Source organism: Crassostrea angulata, chromosome 5 (genome assembly GCF_025612915.1).
Source record: "Crassostrea angulata isolate pt1a10 chromosome 5, ASM2561291v2, whole genome shotgun sequence".
NCBI lineage: Eukaryota > Metazoa > Mollusca > Bivalvia > Ostreida > Ostreidae > Magallana > Magallana angulata.
The window spans coordinates 27,143,094-27,164,075 of NC_069115.1; the positions used below are offsets into that span (position 1 = coordinate 27,143,094).

Genomic DNA, 20,982 nt, shown 5'->3' on the forward strand with positions numbered 1-20,982 from the left:
TACAAAGATTAAAGACACCACTGCACAGATTGTGGATCAAAATAATGACTTGATCGATTGATTAGGATGTCTACCGGGGGAAGATAGAATATCCATAGATTCAGCCGTTACACCAGTAGTGAGTCCATGTCGTAATATACCTTTCGCTTTACATGAAAAACTCCAAGATGAACTTAAACGCATGGAGAATATGGGCGTCATATGTAAAGAAACCGAGCATACCGATTGGGTGAGTCCGATTGTAATAGTGCCGAAAAAAGACGGAAAGATCCGTGTGTGTCTGTATTCAATTCAGTTGAACAAAGCGATACAGAGAGAACATTACCAGCTTCCAACGAGAGATGAGATTCATGCGAAGTTCAAGGCTGCTCATTATTTCAGTAAACTTGATGCTCGTACTGGATTCTGGCAAATGAAACTGGATCAGAACTCCTCAAAACTTACCTGTTTCAATACGCCATTCGGAAGGTATCGATTTCTACGTCTACCATTCGGTATCACATCAGCTCCCGAGATATATCACAGGACGATTCACATGATATATGAGCACATACCAGGATGCACGACAATGATGGATGACATTATAGTATGGGGTTCAACGCTACAAGAACACAACCAACGACTACAGCAGGTGTTTGATGCATCGCGCAAATCCAATCTCAAACTGAATCGTGAAAAATGCGTATTTGGAGTTAAGGAACTTACATTCGTCGGTGACACTATATCTGCAGAAGGAATCAAGCCAGACGAGGCCAAAGTCAAGGCCATAACTAACTTTGAGACTCCAAAAAGTAAGAAAGATGTACAACGCTTTTTAGGTATGTCAAATTACCAGGCAAGATATGTTCCAGACTTGTCGTCGAAAACACAAGTTTTGCGAAATGTTACAGAGGAAAAAAACCAATTTCAGTGGGCTGCAGTTGAACAAAAATCATTTGAGGAGCTAAAGGCCATATTAACAAGTACACCAATACTTAAATTCTTTGACCCGAACAAAGAGATTGAAATCTCTTCAGATGCCTCTAGTTTTGGACTTGGAGCAGTGCTTTTACAGAGGCATGACAACGAGTGGATGCCAGTGGCTTATGCTTCGCGAGTTATGTCAGACGCTGAAACAAGATATGCTCAAATCGAAAAAAAAATGCTAGCCATATCATTTGCATGCGAACACTTCCACCAATACATATTTGGACAGGTTGTAGAAGTGGAGACCGATCATAAACCCCTTGTGAGCATCTTTAAGAAGTCTCTGAATGACTGTCCACTACGATTACAAAGACTGCTGCTGAGGGTACAGAAATACGATCTGCGTATTGGCTACACCCCAGGAAAATGTATGCATACCGCTGATGCGTTGTCCAGAGGAACGGATATGTCCACGAAACTGACCAAATCAGCACAGGAGGAGGATCTCAAAGTGTATGTAGACTCTGTCATTAAGAGCCTACCCATAAAAGATCGTAAGTTACAGATGATTCGTGAGGAAACTCAAAATGACCCGAAATTGCAGTTACTAGCAGAAGTAATTGTAACAGGATTTCCAGAAACACGCACTGAATGCCCTTAGGAAATATCAGAATACTGGAATATACGGACAGAGTTGAGTTTATGCGATGGAATCATCATGAAAACAGACCGCATTGTCATTCCTGTCACATTGCGAAAGGAGATGCTTACCAAAATCCACACAGGTCACCGTGGTATCGAAAAATGTCGAAATCGAGCCAAACAAGTGATGTATTGGCCGGGAATATATGCACAAATGGAGGAAATGGTGAATTCATGTTCAACATGTATCAAATTCCGTCCAAAACAACCGTCTGAACCACTTAAACCACATGATCTATGCAATTATCCATGGGAAAAAGTGGGAGCAGATTTGTGTGTATTCAATGGAAAAAATTATCTTGTGTTATGTGATTACTACTCCAATTATTCAGAGGTGTGTCGTTTGCACAATGTGTCAAGTCAATCAGTCATTAATGCAATGAAATATGTGTTTTCAGACCAAGGCATACCTAAAATAGTGTTCAGTGATAACGGGCCACAATTCAAATCAGCTGAATTCAGTGAATTTGCAAAGTCGTATGATTTTCAGCATCATACATCCAGTTCATTATACCCAAAATCGAATGGGTTAGTCGAGAAAACCGTAGGTATTGTAAAAGGCGTATTGGAAAAATATGCGGATGATGGATCAGATTTCCACATGAGTCTACTCATTTACCGTGCAACTCCTATACTCGATGGACAATCACCAGCCGAAATACTGAACAATGGACGTAAACTGCGTTCGAACTTACCAATGGCTGATAGTTGCCGGGGTAACCATTTCACCGAGTCTTATGAACGAGCAAAGATACAACAGAAACTCAAACAAAAACAGTATCATGACAGAAACACGAAAGAACTATCGCCGTTGAGTCCAGGACAGACTGTCCGACTTCGGAATCATAAGTAATTGGGGTAACTGTGGCAAGGTGCTAGACCAAGTGGCTCCGAGATCATACTTGCTTCAAACTGAAAATGGACATATGTACCGCAAAAATCGTAGACATATTTTGCAATCAAATGAACAGTTTACACCATATGAACAATATGATTGTCAAAACAATAATTACGTTGATCATTCTAGTCATAATCCATGTGATGGTGGAAATACTCCATCACTTAGTCATGATATGTCTATTAGTAGTAATCATGTACCAACCCAAAATATGTCAGGGACCACAAGGTCTGGTAGGTCAGTTAAGAAACCACAGAGATTAATTGAAGAGATTTAATTTGCTGTTTGTGGGTAAGATCAGTATCATGAAAATGGGATATGAGAGGAAGGACATGAATATCTATGTCATTTGTGGTAAATTTTTGATAAGCTGTACTGTTTTGTTTAGGTTTGTTTTGGGGGGGGGGGGGGGGGGGGGGGGTTTTTTAATGCTAGTTGGTTACATTGCACAGGCAATTTATAGTGCATTGTTATATTATAGTTTCAGTGTTGTAATTTGTTTATGTTCGGAAAACAAAACAAAACTGTTAATGTACTATGCTCCATTACATTGTAACATCCCAAATCATAATCTACAACAGAATTTAATGTCTTAGCCTAAGAATAGTCAATTGAAGGTTTCACATGTTTCAATATCATATTATAGCTAATTTGACTCAATTTCTCACGAGGGAATATGTATCATTTGTATGTTTTGAAACGACCCCTATTATATTCATGTGTATGATGTCATCAATTTATGTGAAGGCACACACAATTAAACAAGCATGGAACTGACGCCATCGTTATGTTTTATCAAAGCCTTATAGGACTCCCTTGACTTTAACATCTCTCTCTCTCTCTCTCTCTCTCTCTTTCTCTCTCTCTCTAATTCGATAAACATAGTGATACACGTATTGATCTTTTCATTTTTTTATACTTGAACTAGTGATCTTTTAATTCAGGAAATAGGACCAAATTTCAAAGCCCCCCCCCCCCCCCAAAAAAAAATCCCAAAACAAGCAAACAACAAAAACAAAAACCAAAAAGATCACCTAAATGGAAAAAAAATAATTAAACTATGTCACAGGTGGTGAAAAGTCATGTCTCAAACGGGACTCGAACCCAGGGCCTCTGGCGTACCGTGCCAGCGCTCTAACCACTGAGCTATTGAGACCCGATGCATTGACTGACATTAACACACCTGTGAACCTGGTGACATACTCCCCCTCTTGGTAGAAATTCGTCCTCGAATTTACGAGTAGAACTCAACGAGTGACTGAAATGTTGTGAAACATGTTCCTAGGGAGTGACCGTAGGTTTTGTAAGTTGGCCGCCAAATGTCACAGGTGGTGAACAGTCAAGTCTCAACCGGGACTCGAACCTGGGTTCGAGTCCCGGTTGAGACTTTACTTTTCACCACCTGTGACACATATATTTGTTGAAATTAACAGACGATTTTAAAATGTGGAAGTGGTGTGGAACCCATTGCCAATGAATGTCTATCACATCAAATAATTATATAATAAGGTAGATTGGGTAATTATTTTGGTCCGACAGTATAAAGGATTGAACTTTTATTGTTTAAGGGGTGGATGGACCCAATATAAAACCAAAAAAAATCGTTAATAAAAATATAATACATCATAAATTACGCTTAAAATTTGTAAATATCAGCATAATATAATATAGAGACTTATTTTATTAGCATTTCATTTTTTCAATTTTTTTAATCACAAGACAATAAGAGTGTAAAAATTTTGACTTTTTTCTAAGACTGCTTCATAATTCTGGGACCAGGTCCTCTTATGATGGGTTATGATTAAATAACATCCCAAATAACAATCCCTCAAAAACAAGTTATGATGTCTTTATTAATATTTGGGATAACTTTTTTATAGTTTATGTTAATGTTTATTGGGTTTTCGCATGTTGAGATCCCCGGGGTAATCTAACACCTCTTTTTTTCCTTTACAACTATATTTCAATTTTAAGAAAAGGTACACACTCTAATTTTTTCCAAGAGGAGAAAAACTGCTACAGTCTATAGATACAAGTTGCCATCAAACTTCAATATGTGATATAGTAATTAACACTAACAAGATGGGGCAATTTTTGTGCAATTAAAATCATTCAATATCATAATATATATTAACAACAGTTACACTCACAGCATTTCTCAATACTTTGCCTGAACTTGAACTTGTATAGTTTTGTCAACATTCTAAATAGTTTACCTTCTCTACAGAAGAGCGCAACAGGGGAGACAATTCTAACAGTAGTAATGAAATGCACAAGTCATGTAATGAATAACAATTCTATTAGAAACAATGATAATAACTATTTTTTTTTATTTAAAAGCAAAATAAGGTGTCTCTTTCATGTTAAATTACAAATTTTGACTTCAGTGGATTAAAATCGCTTGTAAAATAAAATTTTAAAAACCAACAAATTTTTATTTTATTTGAAATTGGGATGGTTTTGTTAATTTATTACTTTTTAGTCCTTGAGAGTCCAAGGATGGATTTTATATATTTTTAACAATACATCAGACAGTTTCTTATTAACTCAAAATTTCTAAAAATAATGCGCCATTTTCTGAGAAATTCTTTCTGAAAAATTAACAAAAATGTATAATTATCATTTCTTGTCATCCTGCCAACATTTACACCCTTGGGACTTCATGGTGTAATTAGAAATATGAAAATAAATATGCAAAGGTTAAAGGTTTGAACTTCCTCTTTAAGAATATATCTTATTTTTTTCAAACATTGTTTATTCATGTTGTAATTAATTACTGAATTTGACACTTTTTCTCTTAACTTTTCTGGTATTAGAGGCAAATCAACCAGAATGCAATACTGGCCGTTACTATAAATAAAAACATCCAGTGCAAAAACAAACATCATATACCTGACTCTAGATGGGTATCCTTTAAATCTATGATAAAATTCTGTTCATTCTTGAGACTTGCTGCCACAGCTTTTTTCCATATTTGCATGGTTCTCTCGTAGACATGCTCTTAAGTGTCTTACCTTCAACTAATACTGTTATCCAATGGCCAAGCGCATCCTTACAATATTTTCCAATCTTATTCAAGTCAAATTAATGTGCCCTTTTTAGGTCACTTACAAACCATGTTAATTATGTGAACACATTAATATTCAACGGACGCATGTTGTATATTGAATACAACCTCAAATTTTAAATATTTGATTATGTGACAGTTGACTTGTTCTCAAAAGCCTTCTCAAAAAACTGTAAAAGAGGCACTAATTTTAATCAATCATTTTTATCATTTCAACTAAAAAAATAAAAATGTTTGAGCCTGCGTGAGCGGAGAGTCATCATAACTCAAACTGTTGAAGATTCCGAGTCTATAAGATGTTTTGATACTGGTTGAGTCTATTTGTGGATATTATACAATTGAACTACTAACATAGTTTAACAAACACGTTAGCTGACAGTAGGATACAATTAATAAAACATGTTTTTCACAATATTTCATATCATCTTGTAAAGTGTGTTTATTCGCCGTCTTGCAGGCGTCTGTAGTATGTACAATCCCGGACTTGCAGGCTGTTTTTCTCGTTGAGGCGAAATCGCTATAAAATGCCACATGCAAACAAATTTCAAACACAGAAGCGCTCCTATGGTATACTTTAGACTGGTTCCATAAACAATAGCCCACATTTGGTGCAATACAGGACAATTAATAATTTAATCCTACACAAAAATATAAGGAATTTGGATTAACGGTGTACAATCGAGGTTCTGCATTTTTGTAACAATTGTTGCTATCTAGCTGAAACCAGATCAAAACTTTTTGTGTGTTCCGTTTACAGATTCCATGCATTAAAGGCCAAATCATGCTCAAAAGCAAAAACACTTATTAGACGCATTTCATTAAGCGTCTTACCTTCAACTAATACTGTTATGCAGTGGCCAAGCGCATCCTTGCAATATTTTCCATTCATAGTAAAGTCAAATGCGTGTGCCCTTTTTAAGTTACTTACAAATCATGTTAATTATGTGAACACATTAATTTTCAACGGACGCATGTTGTATGTTGAATACAACCTCAAATTTTGAATATTGGATGATGTGACAGTTGACTTGTTCTCAAAAGCCTTTTAACTTCCCAACTGTAAAGGAGGCACTAATTTTTATCAATCATTTTTATCATTCCAACTAAAAAAAATAAAAAATAGTTTGAACCTGCATCAGCGGAGAGTCATCATAACTCAAACTGTTGAAGCTTCCAAGTCTATAAGATGTTTTGATACTGGTTGAGTCTATTTGTGGATATTATACAACTGAACCACAAACATACTTTAACAAACACTTCAGCTAATAGTTGGATAAAACTAATGCAACATGTTTTTCACAATATTTCATATCATGTTGTAAAGTGTGTTTATTCACCGTCTGTAGTATGTACAATCCCGGACTTGCAGGCTGTTTTTCTCGTTGAGGCCAAATCGCTATAAAATGCGACATGCAAACACATTTCAAAAAAAAGTAGCGCTCCTATGGTATACTTTAAATTGGTTCCATAAACAATAGCCCACATTTGATGCAATACAGGACAATTATTAGTTTAATCCTACACAAAAATATAAGTAATTCGGAATTACGGTGTACAATCGAGGTTCAGCGTTTTTGTAACAATTGTTGTTATCTAGTTGAAACCAGATCAGAGATGTTTTTGATACTGGTTGAGTCTATTTGTGGATATTATACGATTGAACCACGACTTATGAACATAGTTTAACAAACAAGGCAGCTGACAGTAGGATACAATTAATGCAACATGTTTTCCACAATATTTCATATCATGTTGTAAAGTGTGTTTTTTCACCGTCTTGCAGGCGTCTGTAGTATGTACAATCCCGGACTTGCAGGCTGTTTTTCTCGTTGAGACCAAATCGCTCTAAAATGCCCATGCAAACAAATTTCCAACACAGTAGCGCTGTTATGGTATTAATACTTTATGTTGGTTTCATAAACAATAGCCCACATTTGATGCAATACAAGACAATTATTAGTTTAATCCTACACAAAAATATAAGGAATTCGGAATAACGGTGTACAATCGAGGTTCAGCGTTTTTGTAACAATTGTTGTTATCTAGCTGAAACCAGATCAGAACTTTTAATTTGTTCCGTTTACAGATTCCATGCATTAAAAGGCCAAATCATGCTCAAAAGCGAAAACACTTATTAGACGCATTTCATTAAGTGTCTCAACTTTTAACTAATACTGTTATCCAATGGCCAAGCGCATCCTTACAATAGTTTCCAATCTTAATAAAGTCAAACTCATGTGTCCTTTTTAAGTTACTTACAAATCATGTAAATGATGTGAACACATTAATATTCAACGGATGTATGTTGTATGTTGAATACAACCTCAAATTTTAAATATTTGATGATGTGACCGTTGACTTTTTTTCAAAAGCCTTTTAACTTTCCAAACGTAAAGGAGGCACTAATTTTTATCAATAATTTTTATAATTCCAACTAAAAAAAAAAAAGTTTGAACCTGCATGAGCGGAGAATCATCATAACTCACACTGTTGAAGCTTCCGAGTCTCTAAGATGTTTTTGATACTAGTTGAGTCTATATGTGGATATTATACAATTAAACCACGAATTATGAACATAGTTTAACAACCACGTCAGCTGACAGTAGGATAAAATTAATGCAACATGTTTTTTACAATATTTCATATCATGTTGTAAAGTGTGTTTATTGACCGTCTTGCAGGCGTCTGTAGTATGTACAATCCCGGTCTTGAAGGCTGTTTTTCTCGTTGAGGTCAGATTTGATGCAATACAAAACAAATATAAAATTAATCCTACACTAAAATATAAATAATTCGAAATAACGGTGTACACTGGAAGCGCGGTGCTTTCGTAACCATTGTTGTTATCTAGCTGAAACCAGATCAGAACATTTAATGTGTTCCCTTTACAGATTCTATGCTTTAACGGGGAAAACATGCACGAGGAGGAACACTTATAAGAAGCATTTCATTGAGTGTCTTACCGTCAAATAAAACTGTTATACAATGGCTAAGCGCATCCTTACAATATTTTTTAATCTTAGTAAAGTTAAATTCATTTGCCCTTTTTATGTCACTCACAACTCAAGTCAATCATAAGAACAGATAAATTTCTACGGAAGTATGTTGTATGTTGAATACAACCTCAAATTTTAAATATTTGTGACCGTTGACTTGATAACCAGCTCTTCAAATATGATTTCAAAAGTCTTTAACTTCCTAACTGTCAAGGCGACACTAATTTCTATAAATCGTTTTCATAATTTATTAATAATTTTAAGAAAGAACATGACAGCTGACAGTAGGATAAAATTTTAACATATTGTAAAGTGTGTTTTTTTTCACTGTTTTGCAGACGTCAATTATATGTAGAATCCCGGACTTGCAGGCTGTTTTACTTGTTGAGGCAACATCGCTATGACAATGCCACAGGCAAACAAAATTCCCACACAGTAGTACCTTAATGATATACTTTATGTTGGTTCTATGAACAATAGCCCAGATTTGATGCAATACATGACAATTGTTAGTTTAAGCCTCTACTAAAATATAAGCTACATTTGTATTTGAAATAAGGGTGTAAATTCGAAGCGCGGCGCTTTGGTAACAATTGTTGTTTTTAGCTGAAACCAGATCAGAATAATTTTTAATCTGTTCCCTTTACAGGTTCCATAGCATTAACAAGCATTACAAGCGCAAGGGCAGAAACACTCATTTAAGTACTGTACAACAATATCCTCTAGAGATGGTGTGAATCAAATGTGAAAAGTAAAAAACTCTACAGAATTATTAGAAACTTTGAGGTCACAAAATCTTACCAAAATCAATAGCATCCATATTTTTCAAGGCTTTATACAACCATTCCCCATGACAAATTAAATTCTAGGCTTTTTGATATCATCGACAATTGTTTCTTCAATAAAAGTGGAATTCGTAAAAATACATTGTACCTTGTCATTATAAATCTAAAAACTTATTTTGTTAAAAACCATTCTGATTGCACACACAAGTACATGTACTCTGAAGTTGACATTAAAAAGATGCTCAAGTTTCTGATAGACAACATTTGTGTTTTTTTGAATTCAAGTCTTCCAAAAGTCTGCTGGAATTTACATGGATACTAATTTGCCCTATTGTTAGCAGACCTATTTTTGTATTCATATGAAGCAGAATTTATTCAAAAACTTGCACGTGAAAAAATAAAGAACTCGTTGTGGTCTTCAACTCAACATTCAGGTAAATTGACGACGTATTATCAATTAACAATTGTTATTTCCATACTTACGTCGACTCGATATATCCCAGCGAACTTGAAATAAAAGATACCACTGAGTCTGCGTCATCTGTTTCATATTAGGATATTTTACTGGAAATGGACATTGGTGGTAACCTATCAACAAAACTTTATGATAAACGGGATGACTTCAATTTTTCTATGGTCAACTTTCCTTACTTATGTAGCAATATAACATCATCACCTGCATATGGTGTTTTGCCTCTCAGTTAATTCGATACGCAAGGGCATGCTCTTCGTATGAACAGTTTCTAAGGTGAGGGAAGCTACTGACGAACAAGTTGATAAAGTAGGACTATCAACAGTCTCGTTTGAAGTCATCTTTTCGTAAGTTCTATGGTCGATACAACGGCTTTGTCAGCAGATACAATCTTACACTGGGTCGCTTGCTGACTGAAGTTTTTCATACGAATTGTTAGACATTCATCACCTAATTGTCTACGGACATTTCTGTTTTTTCCCCGATTACGACAAAAAGTACACGTCGGGTATGACTGGTCAGCAGAGGATGCTCACTCCTTCATGGCACCTGATCCTACCTCTATCTTTTTTTAAGTCCGTGTTGCTCTGCTTTGAATTTATATGTCGTTTTATGGATTTTTGAGATGGTTGACAGTTTGTTATTGTCATTGTTTCATTACACGCATTTCATAGAGAGTTTTACTTTCAAATAAGACTGTTATCTAATAGGTAGACGCATCCCTATGATATTTTTCGATCTAGTTTAAGACAGATTCAAGTGCCCTTTTTAAGTCACTCACAGATCAAGTTAATTATAAGCATAGATGTTTCAACGGAAGTATGTTAAACAAACGTGAAATTATAAACATTCAAAGATGTGACTGTTGACTTGATAATTAACTCTTAAAAATGCTTTGCATTGCTTTGGACTTCGAATTCTTATCGAATACACTAATATTTATCGAGCATTTGTACAGTTCAAAATATGAGATAAGGCAACGTATGTCCCCAAGCCCATTGTGTACAATCCTGTAAATAAAATATTGTTCTAAAAGTATAAAATGAATTTAATACTAGATATAACTTCATCATCATATAGTCACAGTAGTAGTGGTATACAAATAATAGATGCCCCTGAAAATATCAGACCCCTGGATAGCCCCCGGGATATTTTTAATTTGTTATAATATTTTTATGTGTAACATAACGAGAAAATGAAAATGTGCTATAAGTAGGGAAAGTTATCTCGAAAACTAGATGAACACAACATCATATATTAACAGTGTTAGTGGTATACAGCTTGTGGGTGATTCTGAAAACCTCAGTTCCCATTAAAGGGGTCCTCGATGTTTCCGAGCTTGATCTGTAAAATCTCATAAAATTGAATAGTGGTCTAAATGTAGAGGCTCTAGTCTAAAATACTAGATATGACCATACATGTACATGTATCACAATATTTTCACAATGGTAGTGGTATACCACTAGTAGATGACCCTAAATATTTCAGGCCCTAAGGAAGAGGACCTCGATGTTTCCGATCTTTTTGTATAAAATCCAATTATAATGAATTTTGTTTTATGAGTATGAGTCTGAATTTAAAAAAATAGAGATGACCGCACAACCAAATATTCAAAGTGGTAGTACTAAGCCACTGGTAGATGACCCTAACAAAAGACCTATGGGTCACACCGCTCACCAGAACAAGAGTTACCATTTCTTTGTTTAATTCTATAGCACTATTTATTTTCACAGTGGTAGTGATATACAACAAGTAGATGATCCTGAAAATACCAGACCCAGGACTTCCATTAGATTTTCTCGAATAGAAATAACAAAAAAATAAAAAATGTTCTAAAGGTAGTGAATCAAATCTTAAAAACTTGATGAGTACATCATCATATTTTCACAGTGGTAGTGGTATAGAACTAGTAGATAATCCTATAAATTTCGAAACCCATGGAAGGGGTCCTTGATGTTTCCGAGCTTGATCGGTAAAATCCCAAACTGCGCTAAAAAAACCGACTGCTCACAAAATAAGTCAAATCAAAAGCAAATATATTTCAACGGAAGTATGCTGTATGCTGAATAAAAGCTCATATTTTAAATATTTGATGATGTGACTGCTGACTTGATAACCAGCTCTAAAAAGATGTTTTGCAATGTTTTGGACTACATATTCCTCTGACAAACACTGATATCTATCAAACAATTTTGGAGATAATAATATGAAAAAATAATAGTTAGAACCTGAGGGCAGAGAAATTATAGCTCGAACTGTTATAACTTCTGTGTTTGTAAAAATTTTCGTTACTGATTTAGTCTATTTGTGGAAATTCATTATTGCACCAAAGAATATGAATATAATTGAAAGAACATGTTAGCTGACAGCAGGATAAAACTGATGGGACACGTTTTAAACAATGCTTTATGTTATTTTACTGTCGTACAGGCTGCTTTATTTGTTGTGGCTGTCTCGCAATGAAAATGCTGAGCACACAATTTCAGACACAGTAGACCATAGAGGATATATTTTTCTGGTTACTTCTATGAACAACCGTCCTGCCTGGTTGCTATGTGAGACTTTTCAGATTTAAGTCTACTCTGGAATGAAAGTTATTTAAAATATAGGTGTTCACTAAAAGTGTGTCGCTTTTGTAACAATTGTTATTATCTAGCTGAAAACAGATACAGAAATTTTTTCCTTCACAAATTCTATACATTAATAGGGGAAAAAGCACGAGAGCCAGTGTCATATAATATTTTGATACCGAGAAATATTGAATCCAACTTTTCGAAATATTGAACTCCCATTCTAGATACTAAACCCCTGGTTCAATACATGCCTCAGTAAACTGAACACGCCTCTGGTTCACATTTCCTTTTGGATAGGGGGTTCAAAAGGTTATGACTGTGATATATTGACACCCCTCTTCCACCCATTTCAAATTGCCAGTGGGGAGGTGTTTAAAATACTATGGCTGCGAAATATTGAATCTCCATCCTAATTCAAATTCCTTCAGTTAAGAGCGGATTCAAAATAGTATGGCCGCGATATATTGAATCCGCCTTTGATTTTCATTGCTGTAAGACAGGGGTTTCAATATATAATGGTCACGATATATTAAACCACCCTCTAATTTTCATTTCTATTGGAGAGGGGGTTTGAAATATAATGGTTGTGATATATTGTAACCTTCTCCTATTTCCAATTCCCTTTGAAGAGGGGGCTCAAAATATTATGGCCACGATATATCGAAACCTCCCCCTCCCCTCTGATTTTCATTGATATTGGAGTAGGGGCACAGAATTACCCTAAACTGTTGAGAGATTCCACTTAGGGGATCAGTACATGAATTCATTAGTACCCTAAGGGATTGATAGAGTCTAAGGAGAGGATCACAATAGTAATACATTAGTCGTCTTAAAGATTCAGAGTCCACTGAGGGGATCACAGCACACACAAGCACCTTAGGGTATTGATACAAAAATTACTGGGAGGATCACAACAGTTATACATATTTATTATATGTTCTTACCAAAGGCTATCTATAGACTCTATTCAAGAAAACGTCAGCTATCAAAAGGGTTCATTGATAGGACATACACATAATACATGCATATTGATACATACTGACAGGACTAGAACAGTTAAACATTAGTACCCTAGGCTGCTGATAGAGTCCACTGAGAGAATCAAAACAGTTACACCTTAGTAATCTAGACAATTGATAAAATCTACTGATGAGATCACAACAGTTTAACATTAGTACCTTATGATCTTGATACAATCTACTGAGAGGATTACAACAGATATACCAGTACATAAGTACCAAAGGCTATATACAGTTTACTGTGAGGATCACATCAGTTATACATAAGTAATCTAAGCTACCGGGTATTTAAATATGCAAAGCCCAAAAAGAGGATCACAACAGTCACTACATTAGTACACTTGGGTGACAATACTACTAGGAAAATCACAACAGTTACACACTAGAACTGTCCTAATGGGACTAATACCCCCGCAAGGCTAATTTCAAATGGGGACAAATAATTGAATTGAATAATAAAGGTTTGGAACACATAAAAATAAAAAAAATTCTAAAACTGTAAAAAAAAAGTTAACAAAGAAAAATTAAAATCAAAATTGTCAGAATTTCACTTTAAATACATATAACAGTAATACATTTACAAATTTATGTGTCTGGTGATATTTTTTTTAATTTAATTGTTTTAACGAAAAATGAACAAAATGACAATAACCCCTCCCTTTGCAGTAAATGGAAATACCGGTAGCCAAGCAATGCTCTTCTGTTGATAAAATTTTGAATATCTTTCTAATAAAAGTCTTGACACTTTCTCCTGTGGTACAATGGAACTTCATATCAGAAATTTCCCTAAACATATGCTCCATCTAAACCATGGCTCAGATAATGGCCCCCTTGGGACAAATGAATTCAGCCACACTTGTCTTTGATGTGCTTATTAGCTCCTAAGAATTTATCATTGACAAACAAAAATGTTGCATTGTCAGTTGATAGAGTACTTATAAAAAATCAATTTATTTAAGACATAAAGACATAAAATCATTAGATCTTGTCTGATCTTAAAAAAATTGCAGGTGCACATCTTCAGATGGTGATCAACATATGTACAAATTTCCAGACTGTTCCATGCAGTAGTAAAAAATTCTATAGGGGGGACAAAGTTGCGTCTACAGACAGACGGAAAGGGTGAAACCAATATACCCCCCTAAACTTTGTTTGCAGGGGTATAATAAGTGTTCCAAGGTCTTTTTAAAATGCTGTCTACTGAAAAGATCACATCACTACATTAGAACCTTAGCTTTTAATAAAGTCCACATGGAGGTTGACAAAAGTTACACAATAGTATCCTTTGCTTTTGCTGCAATAACTGAAGAATCACCACATTTTATACACATTGTAAGTTTCCTTGGCTTTTTAAACTGTTCCCTCAGAGTTTAACAATAATTAACATATTAATATCCTAAGCTATTGAGAGGATAACAAGAACTTTACATTAGTAACCTAAACTATTAATTCACTTAATATCTTACATTATTGGTACTATCCACTTAGAGGATCATAACAGTGACACATAAAAAATATGTGAAGCTATTTCTACAATCCACTTAGAGGATAAAAAAAGTTACATGTTAGTTCTCTTGGCTATTAACATTGTCAACAGAGAGGATCACAACATTCACAACATTTACACATTAATATTTACATTAAGAGTATATTTCCCTTCATGTTTGCAAAGAAAATTTGCAATGTTCAATCTCATGTAAGACACACCCTATTAAGTAAACGCAAATACATGCTAGGGCCTACATACACGAAGATGGGTGGATAAGGCGTGTAAAATGCCCATACACGGTGGGACAGGCTACTAAAAAATTAAAGGGTCAATAAATTTGATGGGTTATTTTTTAAATCATTAAAAACAGTATATATTTAACGAATCATTGGTTTTTAACCTGTAGGTATGTTCAATACTTGGAATATGTTGACTCAAACAGGCGTATACGTATCAAAACCTGCAAATACTGTCATTTTGTAGAACTTTAAGGCATTTTCTTTTATAGAGTGGGTCTGTGCTCCATATTTTTTTCAAAGTCTAATTAACTAAAGGTCTATTTGAAAGCAAACCGATTTCAATGAACAAAAATGTGGAGAGATGACCCACTATACATTAAAAATATCATTTTGTATCACAATTGAATGTTTTGAAAAAATAATACAAGTCCGGTAGTTCGTGTCCAAAGTCACACATAATATTTAAAAAGCCCACTTTGTTGTGTCTGAAATGGCTCAGTGGTTAGAGTACCTGACATAAGCTATCCTTATATTCCTAGGGTTTTTATGTTCGATAATTTTTTTTCCCCTTATATTTTGTTAAGTGTATTAAAACTGACAATAGTTAGAAACTTTGCTTTTGTAAACTTGTATTATAATATATTTGAATAGATTTAATTGGGGAAAAATAAATTCAAAATTGTATTTTACTACTAAACCGAATGGGCATTTGCGCCATCTTATTCCCCCATCTTCTTTCTATTTATTTGGAACACCTCTAATTATACTGTAGATTTGATGTAAAAAATAGAAACTCTTAAACAAAATACATGAAGTCTGCTACAAATATTAATGAGGAATTTAAGTGAAGAGAAAATAGGTGATTATTCAAAAGCAGATTTTGATATCAACTTTGATGATAAGGGCATTCTATAAATGTGTGACCACGCCCGGATGTCTGGTACATAACTAGGCGATGGTGCACGTTCATTTGGGGAATTAAGCTCAAGGGGAATAAGTAAATTAAGAATACACAAAGTCCAAATGGCAGGATATGAGAAATGTTTTATTAAAGATTGAATGTTAAATAATCCAATCTACACACACAGGTAACAACATTAATGAGCAAGTCTTGTTCCTAACTGTAATTTAGAGGAGGGGGCCTAAACAGATGAATTAGAAATTTGTCTCCTAACACTCTACATGATTTCCTAGCTTCGTCCTACATCCTTTCAGTCCGAAGTCTCAAAGCTAACTCTCTCTAAAAGAACTCATGTACGAGAATTAATTTTCTCTATGAATTGCCTAAGGTAAAGTTGTCACTTATGGCTAATCAAATAATTAAGTTATCAGTGTCATCCCTTTGATGTGAAGAAGTCAAAGTGGTTTTGTTTACCCTAACTAACACCTATGAGTGCCCTGGAGTGCCATGAGCAGTGTCACTGACAATAAAGATTAACAATTACTGTGAAATCACTAAATATTCTAGGGGATTAAGAAGTAAACAACAGCTTGGACAACCTTAAGAAATAAATAATAAGGAATGCTTTAGATGTCAATAAGCAATTGCTAAGTATGGGAACATATAAGATAAGAATAAAGTAAAATAAAGTAGACTATGAAAATATATGCTAAAGTTATCAAAAGTGAAATGGATGTCATTTCACTGGTGATATGCTCCCCCTACTTCACAAAAAGATTTCTCCTGAAATCTCAGAATACCATAAGTCAATCCTGCCTTTTTTTTTCTTCATAAATTGCAAAATTAATGACACATATTATCTGATACATGTAGCAGATCAATTATTTTTATGAAAATATCATTAACCTAAAGGCATAGGGTCAGTATAGATAATAATATCCTAAATTTAAGAAATGTCTAAACCAGGAAAAATATACTTTAAAAGTATTAATTCCTAAGGGCGTGGATTCCTTATTAATTGAATGAATTCTAAACTATAGCTACTATATACATGTATATACAAGGGCCCATTATATAAAAAAAAAAATTGGAGAAAGAGAAAAAAAAAAAAATATCAAGACTTGCATGTACAATGCATAAGAAAAATAGTAAACAATAGAGCTATACAATTTAAAAGATGCTATTTCACTTTACATTGTTCATAATGAAAATATAAAGTCTCTCTGAAAACAGCATCATAAATGTCATACAGTCCATGGAATAATTGGATGAAATGAATAAGTCATGTTTCACATAATCACGAAAGTCTTTGTATTGGTCCTGTATTGGTTTGTTGATTTGCATTTGGTTTTCTTTTGTAATTTGTACTGTTCATTGGATTTGATGTCCTCAGACAGGAACTGCAGCAAGTGGACGTCTCCACAAAGAATTTCTACCAGTATCTGGGAAAATTGCAACCTGGTTCCTGATCATGACATCCCCTGAAGGAGTTCCATCATGATAAACAACAAGTCATGACATCCCACCAGTAGGAAGTTCCATCATGACAAAAAAAAAAATATATATATCAAAAGAGCTATAACATCCCATGTTTGCTATAGGAGTTCCATTATAGCTTATATTAAAGGTGTTCATGGCATTGGAAACAGGATGGCATCGGTTTATGTTGACCTGGAATCTGCAAATTTGGGCATAGGACAAGGCATGATAAATGATCAATCAGTAAGCACAACCACAAGAAATCAACATGTGACACAACGGAATTACCTATCATAGATTACTTATAGAAAAGAAAAATAAATAGAATAGTATATGAGATACAAAACTTTGGCAAAAATGAATTATGATTTTAAGGTATAAAGAAAAATTATTCTGATGGAAAAAGTAAGTTTACTTGATACTGAGATAGAGCATTACGCCGTTCCCCAGCAGTTTAAGAAACTACCACAGTTTCCGCTGGTTCATAACTTACAGGCGTTCTAATGTTATTCAGTAAATTAAACAAAATTCAGAATCTTTAAAGAAAAACAGAAGGGAGAATTATTTTTAAAATATTGGGGAAAAAAAAAAATTTTGAGTTGTGTATATTTATCCTGGGTCCTTTGAATTTGACGATAATGTGCTGCAGTCACACTACCTAGCACTATGTACAGGACACAGAATAAATATCAGCTGACCTAATTGGGAAAATGTAATAGTCTAAGAGTGATTTTTGAAAAATTAATTTGTATTAAGCTGAGAAATTTAGAGGTTTGCATTTGTATGGAAGAGTTTGACATGATCATAGAGTTTTGTTTTGAATGCTAAAATGCCTTCTGGTGAAGAGTTACAATTTTTCAAGAGTCTGGCTTTTGAAGGAGTAAGATGATGCATGAAAAGAGTTGGTCTGTGTTTAAAGAATAAGACTCTGGATACAGGAAAGTATTGGTTGCTGTTCCAGTTTACGAACTCGCATCCTTTCCCTGATATACAGTCACTGATTTCTTGTTCAAGTTTTCTGAAGAAAGGCTTGAATAAATGGCTTGGAACTTGATAAGCATACTTTCCGTTTGTAGTAGATCCATCATGATTTTGGAGGTAAAACATGATATGTGTGCCTCTTCGGTCAATGGAAGCAGTGTGGATCTCTTGTTGACTCTTGGGAGGGAGTGAAAGGGCTTGTACAGATTCCTGTTTGTTAAAATGTTTTTTGTTGGGTCGCTTTCTTTTCTTTCCCTTGGCATTGTAGAGGGAATGGAAGGTATCTTTAAAGGATTTTGGGATTTGGTTTCCGTCTTGCCATGAAGTTTGAGCTGCACCTTTGAATTTGATCTTGTAAATCGGCTTCCCTTGGTATAGGCTATATTCAAGAATTTTGTCTATTTGGTCCGTAGAAAATGGTTTCGATTGTTTTTCATTTGGTTTTTCGCATTTTGAATTTCTTTTGTGTTTGTTTTGATTTTTGGCTTGATTTTGTGGTTTAGAAGATGATGGTTCAGGTGGAGGATTTTGATGCTGGGGATCATGAGCTGCATTTCTGATGCTTTGGTCATCATCATTATCATCATTATTCTCTTCAGCATCATCTTCATGGAGAAGCTGATTTTTATCATCAGCTGAAAGCTGATCAGCATCAGCTTGATGCTGGTCACTTGGAGGAGGAATCTCCTCATTATTTTGGTTGTCCAATTCTTCAGGATTGAGTACAACATCTTGATACTCCGGTAAGAAATAGTGAGGTCTATCCTCAGGACTATGGTAAGTTTTTAGTCTTTTGGCATGTACGAGACTCTTCAGAATTTTGTGGTCTGAATCTCTTCGGAGTTTAAAAGTATGGTTTGGTCCCTGGTAAATTACTGAATATGGGCCAACCCATTTCTGTAAAAGTTTGGGAGATTTTCCCTTAGGAACATGGCTGCAGTAGAGCCATACTGTGGAGCCAACCATGAAGTCTGGTTCTTGTGCACGCTTATCATGCTGCTGAGTGTATTTCTGTTGATGTTGTCGAATGTTTTCAGCAGCAACTTCTCTGCATATTTTAAGTTGTTCCAGAACACGCATCAGATGTAACTTGGGTTCATGTGCCATGGATGGTTTTGGTGTCAGAGCAACATCAACAGGAAGGCGCATCTTCTGTCCAAACAACAAGTGAAATGGTGAAAACATTGTTGATTGTGTGGCAGGTGTAGATCTGTATGCCATGAGGACAGCCGGAATAAACTTCACCCAGTCGGATTGGTCCTTGTTACAGTATGATCTTAGTGTTTGGCTGATAAATGAGTTCATCCTTTCACAAGCAGCATTTGTTTGTGGGTGGTAAGCACTTGTATAGTGTCTGGTAACTTCAAAGAGTTCACAAAGGGCTTGGACTAATTTCGACATAAAATTTTGTCCCCGGTCTGAAATAAGTGTCCTTGGTGCTCCGTATCTAGCAAATATTTCAGCAAAGAGTACTCTGGCAACCTCGGTCGCTTCCATGGATTTCAAGGGAAAGGCCTCGCACCATTTTGAAAAGCTGTCAACAACCAAGAGAAGGTACCTGTCTTTGTTTGGTGTTATGGGTAATTCCAGGAAATCCATATGCCATCTGCTGAAAATGTCCTCAATAGGGAGTGGTCTCAAAGGGATTGGCTTCTGATGTTTAGAGTTCTTGGACTGTTGACACGTTTCGCAAGTTTTAATGTATTGTTCAATGTCTGAATACATATTTGGCCAGTAGTATTTGGCGCGGATAGCAGCATACGTGCGCTCATGTCCTTGGTGTCCGCCACCAGCAATACAATCATGATATGAGAGAAGAATATCATTCCGGAGGGGTGCAGGAATGCAAAGTTGTCTAATAAGACTCTGATCAGGAGATTGGTTTTTAGCACGTTCCTTGTAAAAGTGAAAAAGAAGTCCATTAATAATTTCATAGTGGAAGGATTTTGCGACTATTGCGGTAGCTTGCTTAACATTTTGCGGCAAATTTTCTGTTCTTTTGTAATCGATAATCGCTTGAAAGTCTGGACAATTTTCTTGCAGGTGCTGAAGGGTTGGGTTGTCTGAAATATGATCATCATGTTGATCGGCTGTATTTAGGGCAAGAATTTCAGGTTTCCTTGGCTGATTGTCTTCTGGATATTCAAAGGTTGTGGCAATAAACTCTTTTGTGGAAGCTTCAATGGATCCAATGGCTGGCAAGTCATCATCTGATGGAGAACATGGTTGGTCTGAAGGTGGATATTCACGACGAGACAGACAGTCGGCATTCTGGTTCTTAGTTCCTGGACGATGCTGTATCTTGAATTTGTATTGCTGAAGGAATAGAGCCCAGCGTCCTAGTCTGCCTAATGCATCCTTATTGGTATCCAACCAACGAACTGTGATGTTGTCAGTGAAGACTGTGAATTCAGCACTGGTAAGGTAAGCCTTGAAGGTTTTGATGGCTTCAATCAAAGCAAGTCCCTCTTTATG

At 35.2% G+C, this 20,982-nt stretch overlaps 1 non-coding gene across 1 annotated transcript; it reads right to left on the reverse strand.

The window, feature by feature from the left end:
- Positions 1-3,589: 3,589 nt before the first annotated feature.
- Trnat-ggu (transfer RNA threonine (anticodon GGU)) lies at positions 3,590-3,662 on the reverse strand. Its single transcript has one exon. It is a non-coding gene; the product is annotated as a tRNA-Thr (tRNA).
- Between the last annotated feature and the right edge of the window lie 17,320 nt (positions 3,663-20,982).